Genomic DNA, 14,282 nt, shown 5'->3' with positions numbered 1-14,282 from the left:
TAATTTCCATCCTGGAGATGGAAAAGACTTCAGAACGTCATGCTACAGAAGTACAGAAGCCACTCCTCTCCCACTGCAGGCACCATGAAAGATAAACATCTTTCTCAACTGATCAAACACCATCCCAAATGCAGTTAGAGCATTTGCCTCCACTGCAGCAAGATAAGTCAAGCCCTAATCGTAACATGGTGGGGGCAGAAGGAGGGAGAAGTCTCAAGCTGTCTAAGCACAAGAAGTCTCAAGCACCGCCTCAAGCTGTGGGAGTGGTCGCCCATCACTAACAGGGAGCATAGGCACTCCTCATGCCTCCTTCCACCTTTGCAAATGTATGTCGCATCCATACCAGTTGTCTAGGCTGCTCTAGAGCCCCGTTCCTCTGGTGGTGAGTCATCTCCTCTTATTTTCTGGCTATTTTTATTCATGGCCAGTTCATTCTCATTTGCTCTTGTGCCAACATTGTCTTTTAGCTTAAATAGCTCTTCTCCCGCCTTGATGTATATCCCCTTAACATGTTTATAGAGAATAATCATATCCCTTCTCAGCCTTTGTTTTGTTAGACAAGTGGAGCACTTTTGTAGTCTCCTCACATATGACAGGCTCTCCATTTGCCTGGACACCCCCACAGCCTTCTTCATCACCCATTCCTGCTGGAGCCCAGCTAGCCACGTGACTGACTGGTACTGAAGACAATGTTCCAGATAACACCTCAGCAAAGCCTTGTACAATGACATTAAAATTTCCCTGTCTGTCTCAGAAATCCTTCTCATCCTAAAATTGTATTTGCTTGTTTCTCACCTGCATCCCAGAGGTGGCTCACGGTCGTACTAGCTGATCACAGGATGTCTAATATCTTGGTCCTTTCCCCCCCTTCTGTCATTTCCAATTTATGAATTTATTTATTCTGGCACATAGCAGAAATTCTCATGTTAATCCCAGGAATGTAACCTTTCACTCTGTGCTATCTAATTTCATCTTGTTTCTATTATCCTCAAGGTCACCCAATGCTTCCTTCACGATATCTCTTTTGTCTTGAAAGTCCCTCAGTTTTGTTTCATCAGCTAATTTCATCAGCACGCTCCTTCTTTGCAATTTTATTCCTAATCCCTGTCTTCTCCAGCCCTCAGTAGTAATTTCCCATGTGGTATCACCTTCCTGAAGTCCAAAATAAATGAGATGTGACACAGGTTTTTTTTCTCTCTAGAAAGTTCATTCTCCTCCCCAAGGAAAGTACCTGGTTAGTTTGCAATGGCTCTGCTTCGGGAAACCTGGACTGCATTCAGCCCGCTTTCATCCCCGCCTGTAATTATTTTTACTTTCACTAATTCCTTTGGTTCTTTTAAAAATGGGCCTATACAGATATAGACACCTTCACACTGTTAAAAAAGAGAAAAATTTAGAAGCACCAAATAACTGTAAGCAGATGAAAAAAAAAGAGCTTCAAGCTGAATCAGGGTATTTTTCTCTTTATTTTGGGTTTGGGTTTTTTTGTGTTATTGTTTCACCCCTGCTTCCCACCCCCTCAAACCTGAGAAATTCTTATTGTGATTCAACCTGAATGAATAATTTCCCATTCCTCTCTAAATTATGCTACACATTGTTAGTCTGACACCGCTGTAAAACCTTCAGGAGTTTCACAAAGGGGCCCAAAGCAGATACACATTGCTCATCCAAAGGGATGCTGGAGAGGGCCAGGTCCGAGGGGTGGGCAGTGATGGTTAGGAAAGGGCGGAGGGGGGTGGGTTATCTGCATACAGCAGGTATTTCCATCTCCTTTGAAACAGCGGGAATCCACATGCTTCATATGAGCCAGGAACGTGTTCGCACAAATAATGACTTGCATTAATAATGTTGTCAACCCCCAAGTGCTGGTGGCCTCTTTCCAGGTGCTGGTGGCTGAATTCAAAAGGGATGATTCACATAAGGCCTGGAAAATAAAAATAAAAATCAAGAGGCTTATCGGAAGCTTTACCAACCCTTTTCAACAACCTCATTAAGCTAGCCAAAGGAAAATGTTTATAATTGTAGCTGCCCCTGGAGACACGTAAAATCAGCTGGACAACACAGAGGTGAACAGGCAACAAAAACCAAGTGTCCATGGCCAGGTAGGAAGCAACAGAATGAAACAGCTTAGCCCTAAAACTAGTGCTCCCATACATTAATTAAACAAACAAGCCCTAAATTCCAAGCAAGATCCAGTGTGCATCACCCACTGGTGAACACCTACTTCATGTGTGAGGCTACATTCTCCTGGGCAATGAGGACTGCAAGGCAAACCTGCAGAGTAACGCCTGCACTCCTGTGTGTCCTACCAGCACAACCTCTCACTGTGCTGCCATCCCAAATACCCTAAGGCACTCCCCACCAGAAGAGGTGACTGATGAAAAATGATCCTGTTCATCTGCAAACAGCATCTATTTCTGCTGAATCTTATCCTGATTTTCTTTGGATTATTCTATCTGCTATCTGTAAGTCTCTCCCAGTAACCATTGAGCCAACTGGCCATATTCAACCCAGTCTGGCTGAGGAGCACAAGTTTCAAAGATATTGAGCTCTGAACTATTTTGTGCAAAAAGGCAGACAGGTAAAGAAGGGTCTTTTAATGTCTTTATGGACAGAACAGCTGTGGTGTGTGCTTGCCACTTAGCAAACACTGGAAGACCTACACAGGGGCTCAGTCTTGAGACACAAATCTGCAGGAGACTAAGCTTCTTCATTTCACAGAACTAAGGTTTACATTAGACATTCAGGTCTCATCTGCCCTGGAAAGCTGAAGAAGTGGATGAATTACATTTTTATATGAGACAATAAAGCAAAATTCAAATGACAGCAATAAAGAACGAATTTTTGGGCAGGGGTGAGACTCTGAATGAACCCCAAGTCATTACTTCTGCCCTTTTATACCCATCTATAGGTATAGCTCTGTGTTGAATGCTATAGGACAGGGAGGACAGGAGCTACATGGCAGACATTAATTTTTTTTCACAAGCCCTCATATAAAAGATGCATTGGTTTGCCCCAGATTTTGCTGTCGAGATATTGGATGGGAAAGTGCTGAAGAAGTTTCCATAAGTTTGGTCTCCAGACTACAGCCTTCATGACACAGACATTTCTCTTGACCTGAAGTAAAGCCAGTTCTTACCCCCCAGCTTCAGCCTGTTTCTGTCCTCCACATAGCCAGGAGGTCCTTGAGAGACCCTACTGCTGAAAGAAAGAAATGTCCCTGTATCCATGCTGTGAGCTATATGGCTAACTCCTGGAGTCAAATGAAAACATATGGACCTTGATTTACCTAAACACTACCCTGCTAGTTCTTCTCACTTCATACAAACATCTTAGTTTCTTGACCCGCCCTTTTTCCTAAACAAGTACGACAAAATCACATTTAATTTCAGGTGCTAGTTAACATCGTCTTGGTGACAGGGAAACCTTTCTTAAAGAATTCACATCTGTATCCTGCAATGCTTACGGTAAACATCCTCAAGGTTTTTCTCTCCTGAAATGGAGCAATACTAGCCAGAACACCTGACATTTCTGAATATTTGCTCACAGTAGTGCATACATGGCTTTAATGCTGGAAAAAACAGAACAGCCCCTTAAGGCAGGCTCATTTCTATTTGCATTCAAGCAATAGTCCAGTTTGACTAAGCTACACAGCTTTCCAGCACTTTTACGTTAGTGTGACTGCATCCATACTAAGGGTGGCTGATAAAACAGCATAAAATCACTTTTCTAAATGAACAATTAGAAATGGACACAAAATTTGCATAAAGATAGCAAGCTAGGGAGAGATGAAATCCTTCTCCCCTTTGGGTTATCTTTGTATAGCAAGAAAATGGAAATTGGTGCTAATGCTTATATAATTCTATAGGCACATGAAGTGGTATAAAAGTATTACGGAAAAGTTAGATATTAGTGTTAATATTAAGGCACATAAATAAAAAAATATTGTTCCGGTTTCAGGTGTAGTGTAAAGCAATGGGGCCATCACGAGAGCCAAAGTAGAGAGACACTCATCAGACTGAAGTTGGATTCCGTCTCTACCCTGACAATTTCCTTCCTTATTCAAAGCAATTGTTTCTGCCTCTCATTTGCATAAGCACTTTGCTCATTAACATGCTGTAAGAGGAAAAATGAGCTGGGGGTGGGGAGAAGGAATGGGCTACTGATAGAACAAAAAACCCTGTTTTAAACCAGGGAGTAGGAAGGTCACATCAACCTCAGGACGATAAGAGCTGAGGTCACTGAAGGCCACGGCACCTCGCTGTCAAAATCGCTCAGAAAAAGGAGATGGAGCTGATGCTCATTCCTTACTCTTCTATGTACACGACTATCTCCCCTCTCCAGTTCTCCTTCCCTCTTCTGCTCCCTCCCACCACTTTCTCTCCATGCTGCTGCCTCTTTTCAGCCAGAGCTCTCTGGGCCAATTCTGCGCTCAAACCAGCTGGTTTCCATGTGCTGAGTCCATTTTCATCTCCCCCAGCAGAAAAAGCACCAGCCTTCCAGGTTTATTGGTAACTGCCCTTGAGAGAAAAACCCACAGCTGGTGTAGAGTGGAGCTGAGAACGCACCCCCAAAACAGCCACGGGAGGGGGACAGAAGAGGCAGTTTGGTCTGGAACAGCCGCTGTACCATGGCATGTGTTAAGATTTGTACTGGATTTCTGACAGCCGTGGCGAGCATGCCCAAGGGGGTGGAAGACAACAGAAGCTTCTGCCTGATGCTGCAGGCAGGACACATGGACAGCTCACGCTCTCCGCCAGTGGATATTGGCTCATGCCACTGGCTTGAGACAACATCTGGCTTCCTCGCTCTTGCTCCTTCCCACTGGCTCTCTCTGATTACAAGGACAGTTTGCTGCTAACGTGGCTTCAGCCCAGGAAATAACTCCATTTTCAGGGCTGGCCAGACTCAGGCTGAACAGAGACGAAGCAATAGAAGGAAGAAAAAAAAAAAGAAAAGAAAAAAGAATAGGAATAAACAGAGAAGTGGGATGAAGCGCTACATAGTCATGTAGGTACACGTAGGTACAAAGCCATGGATAATGAAGCTGAAAGGGATGTCACAAGATCATAGTCCTTTCCGATGCCCTAACTGTTCTAATCATACTTGTCTAACTATGTTAAGAGAACACCAGTGGTGGAGACCACTCCCTCCCTCCAGGGAGTCTCTACTGTTGGAGAATCTATCCCAGTGAATCACTTGTAATAAAAATTTGCTATTTTTTGTCCTTGTCAATGGGACAAGGAGAGGACGGTTGCCTTTGGTTGTGCAGCAGCTTTCAGATTGTGGAGGCTATTTTCACCAGCGTTTGTTGGCACGCATTAAAGGAGCAAGATTGCCAACTGTAGCATAGACAGGACTCAATCACAGCTGGTCATGTAAGTGCAACTGACAGCAAATATTTGACACAGGAGCACACGTTCATGTATTGTTTATATTAGACTATGGAAAAAGTAAGTACCGTGTGTTAACTAGCACATAGCAAGAAACAACTCCTAACCACCTTGCATGCTTTTGCGGTGCGAATGATGCAAATGGAGGAAGTACTGATGAAAAGCTGAAACAGGGAGCCTAAAATGCCTGTGCTCTCTCTCCTCTGCCTTTCCTACACCTTCTGGGTCCATTATTCTGCTGCTGGAACTCATCAGGTAACACAGGTCAGGTGAAGGCTCTTGAGCTGACATCTCAGCAGTCTTCCAGTAGTCAGAACAGAAATGAAAAAAAGATCCCCCTCCCACCACCATCAGCGTCCACAGAAGCAGCATCTCCTAGAACCCAGCAGAAGTGTCCAACACAGGGTGACTTCCAAGCTGTACCAATAAAGGCTTCCTGTCGCACTCAGAAACATACCGTTTCAATTTCTGAGTTTGGAAAGAATCAAAGGAACATGGCTCCCACCTTCATGAGTGATACTATTAGACCAAACACAGCAGTGATGGTTCCCACCTCTATGAACGTTACATGCTTCAGCAAAATACAATTGGTTCACTGGTCATTACGATCTATACACTTTCCCAACCTTGCAGCTTAGAGCCCAGCTTGCACAGAAATGGTGATTTGGCCTTTGGCTAATTCACATAGCTAGCCCACACCAGGTATGAAAAGATGGAAAAATCCCCACCCACAGTAGCTGGTTTAACTACAATCCCTTGCAGGTGTGATTTCTTCATTATTGCATCATTGAAGGTGTAATAACAGCACATACAGACACATCCACATGAGCTTTCAACAAACAACGAAGCTGGTGCAACACGGAGCTCACTGGGAGCCAAGCAGCCCCACAAATACCCAGGTGTTTAGATGGCAGCGCTGAAAGCTATGCTGTACCATGGCTGCTGGCACCAAAACCAGTTTGGTAAAAAGCAGAGCTAACCATGCAGGTGTCAGATGTCTGCGGAGGCACAGTAACCTCCAACTTTCAGGTAGACCAGTGCATGTTCTCATGGCCTTGGGAACTGATGCCCACGTCACTTAATTCAGCAAAGCTCCACTGCACTCAAACAAGTTACATTATTTGCAGCCCAAACCCAACCTGTGCTGGAGAAACAAAGCCAAATTCGTATTGAAAAGCATGTAGGAAGAGTATCATCCTACAGTAGAGAATGACTTCATTTCTACAGGCCACGTTATTATGCAAATAATCATCTTTGTTGTCATAAAACTTGACAAATTAGGACATAAAATTTAGGAGGTGATGAGCTTAGCATGTTACTCTCTCCAAGTGCAGGTGTAGCTTGTGAGTCTGTGGTTTGTCAGGGCCGTGGGAACTGTGCTCCTCATGCCTCCACAACAGATTCCCAGTACTGCCCTGCAGCTTTGCTGCTTAGGCACTGTCTCTTTTTGTTTTGTGAAGGGTCAGCAGTACGCTATGCTCACAACAGCAGCCTTCAGGCAGCCCAACACTGTGGTGCTGCTGACGCTTCAGTGCAGAGTGCTTTAAAGCCAAGAAAGTACTTTTATGGGGTGTTAATAGTCCCACGAAGTTGACTTCCCCAGTGACCCAGGCAAGGTGTAGCAAATGAACTGAGTTGTTTTACTAGACACCACCAATTGTGATAGAGACAGTGACTAAATCTTCAGAAGTGTTCGATTGGAGAGAAATCTTATTTGGCATGTAGTCAATAGCCCAGTGAAAGAATAGAGTGCTGTCCAGCAACATCCCCAGAGGTGTCTGGCACATGTAACAGAGGCTGGGGATAATAAAAAAATCCCCAACTTGGATTTTCAGAATGCTAATCAAGTTTACATTTCATTGGAGAAAAACAATACATTCTGGTTTTGTCTGTTTCCCAAGGCTCTTGAGACACCCAGGATCTGTCAACTAGCCACAACAAATAAATTGAAAAGTGTGATGCTGTAGAGGAAGGATCTTATCCTGTGTTGGGTAGAAAAGCCACCATAAAAGGGATTAGACAAACTCTTCAAGTAGAGCTAAACAATATGGAGTATCCGTTCAGCGGGCTGAACAATGTCTGATGCAGGTAGCCCATAAATTGTCGACCCCTGGAGGCTAGAAGCAAATCCCAAAGAAATAATTTCTCTATACTGCCTTGTTTTTCATATGCTTCCTGGAAAAGCCTGGTACTGGCTACTGGCTTATTTATCTGGGGTTGTTTGGTTTGTTGGGGTTTTTTTTTCTGTTTAAAGATATTTTATTTTATTTTAAGATGTCATGTTTCAAATTGTTCTATTTCAGTTCCTTAGTTGTACCTAAAGGAATGATCATCGTTGCTCCTTGAAAAGAAGTTTCCTCAACAATCTCTGTTTTATTGATAGATTAGTTTTGGCTCAAAAATAATGGCATCATTCTCTTTCATGGCTTCCTCAAATACCTGGATCAAGTCACAACAATGTACCCAGTGACATTCCCAGGGGATAACAGCTTTAAAGTTTGTAGAGATGGTACCAGCTTCCAAAGAGCATTGTACACGTACAGACACATGCTTCCCTAAGCCCCATTTTTCATTTCCCCTTGTGTCCATTTCATTCTCAGCTTTGAGGCTGGCTGTAGCCGAGGTGCAATGAAGACTTGCTCCAGATCTCTGATGCCTTCCCACTGCAGCCTCGAGGAGAAGGCAGCCAGGTTGCCTACAAGAGCAAGGAGCAGATTTCACAGCGAAACATTCCCAGCAGAGCTTATAGGCAGGGCCACGTGGGTGTTTCACTAATAAATAGACCTGCAATGCTACAGTCCTTCAAGCTATAAAAACAATCATTGCGAAAGCTTGGACAGAAAGAGGGGTCCATCTACCAGCAACAACAGGGCACAGGAGGTGTAAAGAAAGGGATGGAGCAGCTGGAGAGTGTGGCCAGAGGGAGGGCAGGCAGTGAAATAACATAGGAAGGCAAGACGGCTTTGCCCTGTCCCTGAATATGGTGTGCCATCCTCTAAGTCTAAGGGTTAAAAATACAGGCACGGCTACAATCGGGAACTTCCTGAGCAGTGTTCAATATAAAAACGGAAGCAAGAGTGAAGGAATTTGAGGCAATTTCCTGGAATCTCTCAGGAGAGACTGAATTTAGCTTGGTTGACTTGCCTCCTGCTGAGAAAAAATTATTCTTCTCTCAGAATAATAATACTAATTATTATTATTATGACTGCTTACATAATAGCACTACCTTTCAGTCGCCACTGAAATCCAAAACTTGTCATGCTGCACATTTTACGCACAGTGAAAATCCTTTTTCCGTCTCCATGAGACAAGATGGGATAGGGGGAAACTTACCATGACTCATGATGCGAGAGGTAGTAAAGCCAGTCATGGAAATCTCTTCTTCTGGTAACTCCCAGTGCAATTATCTACTCGGGTCTTCTGTCTGTCTGTCTGTCTGGGCAAACTCCAAGCTGCACTGAATTATTTTTCACCTCTTTACTCACTGGGCCATCAACCTGAAGGACATGCAGGAGGCTATGGCAAGCTTTCCTTTTTTCCCTCCATTAATTCCATTTTTTCATTGCCCTGCACCATGAAGTTGACAGCGATGGGTTTAGTTTTGGCCTGATGTGAAGAGGACATAAGGTGGTACTGGAGGTACAAATATCCACTATGAAATCTAGCAGAGTGGTTCAAGTTCCCAGATTTAGCTCTGTTACTACTTTTTAGTAGAGGATAGAGTCCCCTCAGCTGGGACATGGGAACTGGTCATTGGTGTTCCCTGCTCCAAATCGTGCACAGAAGAAGCTTTGTTTAAGCCGCCTGACTTTGCACTGAAACAGGTAAGGAGCGCACACGAGCTCTGCTGCATAAACTCTACATAACAGCTGCAAGTTGTTGTATCTCTGACCTTCCAGGGTGAGTACATTAGAGGTCTTCCTCTCACCTCTGAAATGCCTGGACATTCAGCTGAGTAGTTCTGAGTCTTGTGATGCTATAAGTTTAGAAAAAAAGTCTGTGGGAGCTTCCAATATTAACCGAAGCTGTTTGCTCACCAGCAGTGTATGATGTGCATTACACATGACAGACAGCAGGGCCTGAAGACATAGAGCTATAAGAACTGCTAACAGTCCAGACATTGAAAAAGCATACAGACCCTGAAGAAGTTAAAAAAAAATCCCACTGGTTCCATTTCTTTGTTCCCCGGGGGTGTCCTCTCCATTTTTAATTTGTGGTGTGCTTTGTTGTTGGCCGGAGGGTGCCACAAAGCGTCCAAGACACTAATCTTTCTAATAAAATATATCCTTCTGGATACAGAAAGTGCCAGAAGTTTAAAAAAAGAAAGAGAGAGAGCAATCTCAAAATCAACTTGCAACTGATAAGAACAGAAAGGTCAAGTTCTTCTCAGCATAGCTGGTATTCGCTTTCATATTCACATCTCATTGCCTCACATCAAGAATAAGAAGTGAAAAAACTAGTCTCATGGATCAACAAGCGTCACCTGCCATGAAAGAAGGCTCTGGGATGGGAGTCCGAGTCTGTGAGCCAAGACAACTGAGTTGCCCAACTGCATCTGTCACTGACTTGTAAATCACCTTCTCTCGCAATGTCATGAGTGTTCAAACTCAGAGACAGGACCAGTAATGCTTAGAAAGCTCATGAGGCAAATACTATTGTAGGAAGCAGAACCAACAGCTTCAGGTGGCTTCAGCATCCAAGTCCATCAAGCAATACACAGCCCAAACTTCGGTGCCTTTTTATAACCTTCTGGAAAGGTGTGGTTAAACAGCACAGGTCAACAAAAGAGACAGGAGGAACAGCAAACTGGGTGGGGCACAAGCCCCTGCAGGTCTCAAGGAAGTGGCTTGGTGAATTATCTTCTTATTTTTGCCCAAGGTTTCCAATTGCGAACAGAAACTATGGAGAGCAACTTTTCTGGAAATCAGATCCAGAGCACCTCAAATTAGAGATGTACTGCCTCCACCCACCTGCTACCTCTCAATGAAAATGTCAGCCTTAATTCATGAACGGTTTTAAATCCTTTAATGGCAGGGACTTGAAAAGCGGCGGGTATTATCACAAGCGTTCAGCACTGGTATCAGGCGCGTGGCTATTTTATGAGCATGCAGTGCTCTCCCCCATCCTCCCACCCTGGAAAGTTATAATGTATCTCTGGGGCAGGTTGATATTTGCACTTTGTTGACACCCAATAAATAATAATCCAAATATTTGCACACATGGAATATTTTGTGACATTATAGAGCTGACAGACCCTGATTATTCGGGAGCTGCTTTGTGTGCAGAGCTCCCATTGGTTTCAAAGTAAGTGCGGAGTTCAGAAGAGCTGCAGAGTAAGACCCGTGACATTCATGTTTATGAAATAGGAGAGACCTTATCATTTGCTGGTTCTGTAGTCACAAAGCCAGAATAGCTGATGAGGGGCCTTTGCCGGTATCTTCAGTATAATCACAATGTACACAACGGAGGTGTCTTGGCAAGTAGTGAGCGAGCTAAGGAAAACAAAGGGAGATTAGCAAGGGGTGCTGCAGGGCAGGAGGGGGGCACTGGCAGAGCTGGTCTGGGGACCCCCGGGGTTGGGAGAGCTGCAGGGGCTGGGGGACCCGAGCGGGCACCGGCAGCGTTGGCATGGGGAGCTCTGGATGGGGAGATACTGTGGGGCTGCGAGGCGGGAGGGGGCACTGGAAGAGCTGGGTGTGGGGCTCTGGATGGAAACAGCAGGACTGCTTTGTGGGGGGCACTGGCGCAGCCAACATAGAAGCTAACAGAGCTCGTATGCCATCTGCTGCTACGCTATTAACTGCTATTAGTCACTGAGCTTCATGAGCATGAAATTTCCTTAGTTGCTGAAAAGGAAGGAGAAAAGCCTAGAATGTGGCTTAACTTTGATTAAGCACCAACAAATTTGGGACAATTTAAACAAGAGGGATTTCAAACATCTCATTGAAGCATGTTGCAAAATTCCTTCCTTGCCTGGGGGAGGTACACATACCGAGTACACCCCATTGTACTTCTCCTTCCACAGCACTTTTGTCAGCAAGATAAGGAGAAAGTATTTGCATGTGGTTAGGGAAGGAGCTATGGATTTGCTAAACGGATTTGTATCCTGTTCGGTTAGAGTGATATGGTTCAGCACATTCCAAAAAAGAAGGAAGTAGACAGTAGTACGAATAGGAACAGCTTTCTCAATTACGCTGGTTAAGAGAGATGTTGGTAGATGTTAATCCTCATGCTTCAGGGCGTTTGCCAATCAGCAGCTTGGGTCAGGAAGAAACATCCTACACCTTGTCATGGTGTAACACCGCACAATTAGAATCGATGTCTCCTTCTCACCCGCTAGCTTGGGCTTTTTGCTGGGGGAGGACACGGGGCTTCTTGTGGCCACACAAGGGAAGGTTCAGCTCCCAGAACTGCCCTGGGGGTACGGAGGGACCTTAATGCAGGGAAAAATAAATGCAAAATGGAACTGTTGATTTTCTTCCTGTGAGCACTTACCCTGGAAGCCAGACTTGAGCTCCTCCACTTGAGTGGGGAGGGAGATGGAAGGTCAGAGCGGAGGCGAGCTAATGTGACTGTCACCCAGCCACAACACGGTGACACAGCTCGATTTAAACAGCAGGCTGGAGAACTAATGCATTTGCAGATAAAAGCTGAAGGCACTGCTTTGAGAAAATTATAATCTCCTTCCTCAGACAGAGGGAGAAGTGAAATGCATCTGCCAGATTATTAGCTGTGAATGATTTGCTCAATCTTGCTGAGAATACAGTACATATAGCAAGATTTGGCCACAACACGGGACCAGACAGCATCCAGCAGCCCTATGCAAGCAGCAGGCCAGAATCTGGTGGCAGCCACAGCAGCCCACCTGGGTGCCAGGCAGAAAAAAACAAACCATTTTGTGCCCCTGGGAGTCGTAGCTTACGGTCGGACTAGGCAGTGAATCTGATCCTGGGGCTGCCAGGACTGGATCAAAGGCTCTGCAGCCATGTCAGAACTACTGAGCTGGCCTAAGTTCACTCTGATGGAACACATTTGTCCAAAGCATTTTGACAAGTTAAGTTTGTGCTCAGCCAGTGCTCATCAGTCTTGTCCTGTCCCGTGAGAGACCCTGTGCTCCCCCGTGGCTCCTCGCGTCTCTCTCACCCGCACCGTTCAGGATCGGGCCCCCCTTGCCTGGCAGCCAGGCACCTGCAGTTCTCTGCACAGGGTGAGGGGACTGGGAATTCAGGCTTTCCCAGCTAACCCCGTCCTAGCGGAGGCACTGAAGGAAGCTGTTCTCTCTTCATGACCATACATTACAGCCATTGTTAGTCAGTCATTGTAAAGTGCTCTTGGAGCAGTGGCAGATGTCCTATTACACTGAGAGAAGTAAGACACCTGGGTTCGTTACCACCTAATTAGGTTCTCCATGTGATTAACTACTTGTGCTGCAGACAAAGAAGCAAACTACCCACATGAATGCCAACAGAAGACAAGCTGGCATGGCAGCAGCAGGCACCCGACAGGCACAGGCAGATCTGTAACTCATCTGGCTTCCTGATGGAGAGTGAAGGATTTTTAGTAAAAGTTGTAAAACTATAATCAGAAACTCTCGTAGCATATGTTTTGCCTGAGTCACAGATCTTTTGTGGCCCCTGCAAACCATTGTCATCTCACATACAGAACCTGTCTTAACACTGTTCTCTGGCCCATCTGACCTGCCTAAACCTTTATGTTTCCTCCGCAGAGCCCTCAGCATCTCCTCCTCAGTGCCACCTCCACCTTCCCAGCAGGAGACAGTTCCCTGCATCTTTCTGTACTCCTCCCCTCAAAGCCCGTGCCATCCCCCTGCATAAGACCATTTTTTTACCTTTGCCTCAGAAGACGAGCTTCTGTTGGGAAAGCCCTTCAGGCGAGTCCTGAGATTCGGCTGTCTCCCTCTCCCCCCCCATTGCCCAAACCCAGCAAGGTAACAAAGCAATTCTGTGAAAGTCTCTCCATCAAGAGCTTCCCAGCCTGCTAAGAGCTGAGGCTGCAGTGTTCCTGTGCAAGCCTGAAGGCAGCAGGCTGGATTTCCTCTTGAACGCCTGATCCAGCCCAAACACAGATCCACATTCAAACTGTCTGAAGCCTCCAATCAATCAGTGAATTGCACTGAATGCCCTTAGGAAAAAAAAAAAAAAAAAAGATCTTTGATGAGGCTTTGCTGCTAGCAACCAATCCAAATCCATTAGCTTTCACATCTGGAGTTCCAACGAACAATAAAAATGAGCTTGATGGCCTCAATCTTGTCCTCATTTTTCAGCATCACAATAACCTGGCTCCACTAAACACAATTCAGCATGATTGCCTCACTCTGCTCAGACTTCGGGGATACCCAGAACCGCTATAGCTGCCAGAGAAGAGGGTCAGGACAGAGGGTGCTTTGGCAAAACTCTGTGTGTGTGTGTGCGCGCACATATGCATATTAGGGAAAGACAAGAAGAACTGGAATCGGAGAGGACACTGCAGGGTAGAATCAGGGGTATTGGCAGAGCTTCGTGATATAAATCCACTCAGTATTTTCTCAGTCATACATGAGTATCTGTGCAGCACTACTGCTTTTACAACCCCATTTCTGCCTTTTTTTGAAGCATCATTGTTACTTCCCCCCTTGCGGACACTGCTGCTGCACCCTCAGAAGCCCACCCGAGCCTGCATCTCCACCCCTGGGCAATGGAGGGCCCTGCCTTGCCGCTGGGCTGTAAGGAAGGAGGGCTTGCTCTGCCTCCCAGGACGCCTGCAGGGAGGACCCAGCTGAATCCAGGTGATCTGAAATGTGAAAGAGCGGATGGAGGCTGGGGTAATTGCATGATTTGGGCTCATAATGAAAGCTGTTCTGACACCAGCCTGGGCTGGGCCGTGCTTGGA

At 45.5% G+C, this 14,282-nt stretch overlaps 1 long non-coding RNA gene across 3 annotated transcripts in view; it reads right to left on the bottom strand.

Annotated features, from left to right (window-relative positions):
- Positions 1-1,447: 1,447 nt before the first annotated feature.
- LOC129736222 (uncharacterized) overlaps positions 1,448-14,282 on the bottom strand; it is an 87,728-nt gene continuing 74,893 nt past the window's right edge. For all 3 annotated transcript variants that reach the window (XR_008732535.1, XR_008732534.1, XR_008732533.1), the window contains one exon: positions 1,448-1,924. This is a non-coding gene — a long non-coding RNA (uncharacterized LOC129736222). The remainder of the gene's footprint in view (positions 1,925-14,282) is intronic.

The sequence above is a fragment of the Falco cherrug genome, chromosome 5, assembly GCF_023634085.1.
Source record: "Falco cherrug isolate bFalChe1 chromosome 5, bFalChe1.pri, whole genome shotgun sequence".
NCBI classification, from domain to species: Eukaryota; Metazoa; Chordata; class Aves; order Falconiformes; family Falconidae; genus Falco; species Falco cherrug.
This window is presented reverse-complemented; position numbering and strand designations above follow the sequence as displayed.